Source organism: Arachis ipaensis, chromosome B1 (assembly GCF_059453495.1).
Source record: "Arachis ipaensis isolate K30076 ecotype BB chromosome B1, ASM5945349v1, whole genome shotgun sequence".
Taxonomy (NCBI): Eukaryota; Viridiplantae; Streptophyta; class Magnoliopsida; order Fabales; family Fabaceae; genus Arachis; species Arachis ipaensis.
This window is the reverse complement of record NC_142436.1, coordinates 92,347,887-92,354,125: the sequence shown is the minus strand read 5'-3', so window position 1 is coordinate 92,354,125 and position 6,239 is coordinate 92,347,887.

The following is a 6,239-nucleotide window of genomic DNA, read 5'->3' as shown; positions in this document are numbered from 1 at the left end:
TAATCTCAATATTGAATTCCTGCAACAATAAGATCCATCTTATTAGTCTTGGCTTTGATTCTTGCTTGGCAAACAAATATTTAAGTGCTGTGTGATCTGTGAAAATAATCACTTTAGCACCAATGAGGTATGATCTAAACTTGTCAAATGCGAAAACCATTGCCAGCAACTCCTTTTCAGTAGTGGTATAATTTCTTTGAGTTTCATTGAGGACTTTGCTAGGATAGTATATCACATGTACTAAGTTATCTCTCCTCTGCCCTAACACAGCCCCAACTGCAAAATCAGATGCATCACACATCAATTCAAATAGTAGGTTCCAATCAGGTGGGGAAATGATAGGGGCAGAGGACAACCTCTTTTTCAAATTTTCGAACGCTAGCATGCATGTTTCATCGAAGACAAATGGTGTATCAGATACAAGGAGATTGCTTAAGGGCTTGGCTATCTTTGAAAAATCTTTAATAAACCTTCTGTAAAAGCCATCATGCCCTAAAAAACTCCTAATTGCCTTGACATCACTGGGTGGAGGCAGTTTTTCAATAAGTTCCACTTTAGCTCTGTCCACCTCAATTCCTTGGTTAGAAACCTTATGGCCAAGGACTATTCCTCTTGTTACCATAAAGTGACATTTCTCCCAGTTCAAGATCAGATTGGTCTCTTGGCACCTTTTCAATACCAAGGCTAGGTGATTTAGGCAACTAAGAAAGAAATCTCCAAATACTGAGAAATCATCCATAAATACTTCAATGAATTTCTCTATCATATCTGAGAAGATAGAAAGCATGCAGCATTGGAAAGTCGCAGGTGCATTACATAGCCCAAATGGCATGCGCCTGTAGGCAAACACTCCATATGGGAAAGTGAATGAGGTTTTCTCTTGGTCTCTGGGATCAACCACTATTTGGTTATATCCTGAATAACCGTCGAGAAAACAATAATATGCGTATCCTGCAAGTCTTTCCAACATTTGATCCATGAATGGAAGGGGAAAATGATCTTTTCGTGTAGCTTCATTGGGTTTTCTATAGTCTATGCACATCCGCCATCCTGTGACAGTCCTTGTAGGAATTAGTTCGTTCTTCTCATTGGGGACTACAGTGATTCCTCCCTTCTTTGGGACGACATGCACGGGGCTGACCCAGGGGCTGTCTGAGATCGGGTAGATTACCCCTCCCTGCCATAACTTCATAACTTCTTTCTGTACCACTTCCTTTATGACTGGGTTCAGCCTCCTTTGGGATTGAATGGATGGTTTGGCATCATCTTCCAATAGTATCTTATGCATGCATATGGCCGAACTGATTCCTTTCAGGTCAGCGAGCGTCCATCCTATGGCATCTTTATGCTTTCGCAACACTTGGAGTAGTTCATCCTCTTGGTTTTGGCTGCGGGATGAGTTTATGATCACTGGGTAACTTTCATTCTCTCCTAAGTATGCATATTTGAGAGTGGGTGGCAGTGCTTTGAGTTCAAGTTTGGGTGCTTCTAACTTTTCATTCTCTTCTTTTGGTGCACCTTGTATATGAATCTCCGCTGTTGTAGCCTCTTCACTAAACGTTGATTTCCCCTCTGTTAACCCTTCCGGTTCTTCTTCTTCGAAACTCTCCTGCATTGCATCTTCTAGTGAGTCCAACCTCATACATTCTCCCCATTGTTCTAGTGGGTAACTCATGGCCTTGAACACATTGAATGTCATCTTTTCATTGTGTAATCTCAGGGTGAGGTCACCTTTTTGGACATCAATGACGGCTCCAGCAATGGCCAAGAACGGCCTTCCAAGGATGATGGAGGCCTTGGCTTCCTCCTGCATGTCTAGCACTACAAAGTCTGCTGGGAAGATGAAATCCTCCACTTTCACCAGCAAATCTTCTACTACGCCATGAGGGAATTTGAACGATTAGTCTACCAATTATAAGGCCATTTTTGTTGGCTTAGCCTCCTCGATCTTCATCTTTCTCATCATAGCTACTGACATCAAATTTATGCTAGCTTCTAAGTCACATAGAGCCTTCTCTACTATGATTTCCCCTATAATACAAGGGATCTGGAAGCTCCCAGGATCCTTCAATTTCTAGGGTAGTTTATGCTGAATGATAGCACTACATTCCTCGGTTAGTATCACAGTTTCGTTGCTCTTCCAGCTTCTCTTCTTAGTCATTAGCTCCTTTAAAAACTTGGCGTAGAGCGGCATTTGCTTTATTGCTTCAGCAAAGGGTATGTTGATTTGTAGTTTCTTAAAGATTTCCAAAAATCTTAAGAACTTGTTGTCATCCCTATTCTTCTTCAATTGCTGAGGGTATGGAACTCTTGGGACTTCTGGCTTCAATATTTCTTCTTTTTTTTGCGAACTCGAAGTGGAAACTCGAACTTTATTTTGCTCCTCTTCCTTTTCACTTGAGTCCTTTTCTTGTGGTTTCTGGGAGGTTTCCTTTAGTTCTTTCCCGCTCCTAAAGGTGATAGCCTGACATTCCTCCCTTAAATTTGAGTCAGTATCGCTACGAAGGTTGTGGCTGGGAATTTGCTTGAATAGGTACCCAATTTGTGTCTCAAGTTTCTTGATGGCAGCATCTTGATTCTGCATATTGGACCAAACTTCTTCTCTGAATGCTTTACTCTCTTGAATTTCTTTGCATATGCCTTCAAGTAGAGTCTCAATCCTTGAGAGTCTATCATCAGATGATGGAGAGTTGATATTGGAAGGATGAGAAGGGCCATTTTAACTTTGGTATGGATGTTGAGGTGTGTTGTTAGGGTGGTGTTGATATGATCTCTGTGTGGAATGTTGGTGAGCTGTATTATTGTTGGGGTTGTGACGTCTCTGATCTTGGCCTTGATCTTGTTGATTTCCCCACCCAAAGTTTGAGTGGTTCCTCCAACCAGGATTATATGTTTTGAATTCCCAATGTAGTTGGCTTGTTCCTGATCACCCTCTGCTTCTTCATTCACTCCTTCTTGGGTTGCTGCTGAAGTGGTGATTGCTGCTACTTGATTCATCTCCATCTACTTGGTGAGGTCAGCTAATTGCTTGGTAATCATCTTGTTTTGAGCTAGCAGTGCATCCACATTGTTCAGCTCCATCACTCCTCTAGTGTTGCCTCTTCCAGAAGCATAGAAGTAGTCATTCTCTGCTACAGTCTCAATGACATCTATCGCTTCTTCAATGGTCTTCTTCTTGTTCAGAGATCCCCCGGATGAGTGGTCTACTGCCTTCTTTGATTCATACGACAGGCCTTCATAGAAAATATGCAACTGCACCCATTCATTGAACATATCTGGCAGGCATCTTCTTGTCAAGTCTTTAAACCTCTCCCATGCTTCATATGGAGTCTCACCATCCTGCTGCCTGAATGTTTGTACCTCAGCTCTCAACCTGTTGATCCATTGAGGAGGATAGAATCTTGCCAAGAACTTGTTCACCACATCTTCCCAGGTTGCAAAACTTTCCTTTGGAAAGGATTCCAGCCATTTAGATGCTTTGTCCTTGAGCGAGAAGGGAAACAGAAGTAGTCTATAGGTGTCAGGATGAACACCATTAGACTTCACAGTATCGCATATCCTCAAGAAAGTGGTTACATGTTGATTGGGGTCTTCTTGGACACTTCCTCTGAATGAACAATTGTTCTGAACAAGGGTGATGAGCTGTGGCTTTAGTTCAAAGTGGTTGGCATGTATGGTTGGCCTTTGGATGCTACTCCTACAGTTTCCTGGGTTTAGGTTGATGTAAGAACCCGGAACTCTTCTCTCTTGTCCAGCCTGATGCGCTGGACCTTCTCTGCCATGGTTATGAGCCTCTTCTTCATGATGGTTTTCCATATTCTCATCCATGTCTGGTTCAAAGTACTCTTCCTCTTCCTCAGCACCAACTACTCTCTTTCCTCTTGCTTCCCTCCTTAATCTAAGGAAGGTCCTCTCAGGTTCAGAATCAAAGGATATTGAAGCCCCGCTTCTTCTACCTGTCATACAACCAACAAGGCACAAGCAATAGAGATAGATGCAAACAGTAATTTCTACAGAAATACTGTTAGTGTGAGTGATGCAATATATCAAACAGTTAGTGGGTTAGTGACTGAATTATAAACAACTAAGAAATTAGGTAGGGGAAAGGGAAGAAAATAGCTAAACAGAAAGTAAATTACTCAAATGAACTTAAATCAAACAAAATAAAAACAAATGCTCAGTCTAGTTATCCACCAATATAATCATTGTTGATACAAAATCAATCCCCGGCAACGGCGCCATAAACTTGATGCACGGAAACTTGTCCTTTAACAAATCTCCCTCGGCAAGTATTGATGCGGGCAGAAATTGGCGAATTAAAAATTGTTAATTTATATATGTTGCAAGTATAGTTCTTAACTCGCCAGAAATCCACCTATCAATTTAAAAAGGTGTCACAGAAAATTGAAATTAAAATACTGGGAGTATGAGTCCCAGGTCGTCTCCCAACAAGTTGCAGAAAAGTGTGCTATTTTATTAATCAGATGTTTTCAAAAAGTTTTGAGTTGAGTAAAAAGGAAATTAAATTGGTGAATTTGAATAATGTAAATAAAAGCCTTGACTGGGAGTTGATTAGTTGGAATCCTATTATTGTTGGAATGCTCTCAGGATTAATTGACAATTAAAGGGTGTCCTATTTAGTTATCCTTTACTAGGTAAGGAAAAGTCAAACAAGTTGGAATGCTACGTCTGTTCACAAGTTGCAATCCACTTAATAAAAAAGGATTGGTGTTAGTGTCTAGAAGGCAATCCAATCATAAACCCAATTACAATTTTTCTTTCAAGCCTTCCAACTCAAGGGTTCCTTTCAATCAATTCCCCATCAAGTTAGGGAACTACTCACTCATTGTGAATGTAAAATTCATAGCATATAAAAAGGAATTAAAGAAAGATATTGTAAATAAAAATCAAAATAGTCAATTAAAAATAAAAGTGATCCTTGTATTAAATAATCCTAAAAATATTCCAATGGTAAAATTAAACAAAGCAAAGAACATGGAAGAGTAAAGCCAAGTAAAGAAAACGAACTAGAATGACGAAGTCTTGATGAGGTAATAACTCTTCTCAGTGTTCCAATGCCAAAAGGTAAGAGAAAATTAAATCCTAAGAACTATGAGTGTATGGAGAGAAAACCTAGAGGAGGAGTAAAACTAGATCTAAAACTAAAAACTGTGTAGAATGAATGTTGTTGTTGGTTTCTGCATGTTCTCTAGCTCTAGTATGATGTTCTAGGCCGAAAACTGGGTCAAAATATGGTCTAAAATTTCCCCCAGCGAATTCTGCAGATTATGCAGATCGCGCATGTCACGCGATCGCGTCATCCATGCAGACGCGTCATTCGCGTTTTTCCCTGCCACACGTTCGCGTCGTCCACGCCTCTGCGTCGCTTGTGCTTTTCCATTCCGCGCGGTCGCGTGAGCCATGCGACTGCGTCACTACAATTTCTCCTCTTCCGCGTGGTCGCGTGAGCCATGTGGCCACGTCACTTCTCGCTGGTTATCTCCTCAATTTCTTGTGTTCCTTCTATTTTTGCTAGCTTCCTTTCCAATCTCCAACTCATTTTTGCCCTATAAAGCCTGAAACGCTTAGCACACAGATCACGGCATCGAATGGAATAAAGGAGAATTAAAATGCATAATTAAAAGTCCCTAGGAAGCAGTTTTCAATCATGTAATAATTTCAGGAAGGAAATATAAAAGCATGCTAAATTAATGAATAAGTGGGTAAGGACCATGATAAAACCACACAATTAAACACAATATAAACCATAAAATAGTGGTTTATCAACCTCCCCACACTTAAACATTAGCATGTCCTCATGCTTAATTGAAGGAGATAAAATAAATAAGTATGAACATGTAGAAACTCATGCAATGCAATGCAATCCTACATATAAGAATGCAACTATATGATTCTTGCCCACTTGATCAAAAGTAAATAAGCTCTTCAAAACAATTACAAATCAAATTCCACTAATTCTATCATTATACAGTAAGACAGATAAAAGTGCAAGAAGATAGCTCATGAAAGTAGAGAACATGGAAATTCAAGCATTGAACCCTCACTGATGATGTATGTACGCTCTAATCTCTCTAGTGTATAGGGTAGTCACTCTATCCTTCTCTAATCATGCTCTCTAACTTTTGTTTTTCTCCTAACCAATCAACAACAGTTAATATACCAATGCAAATATCATGAGGTCTTTTCAAGGTTGTAATGGGGCCAAGGTAGGGGTAGGG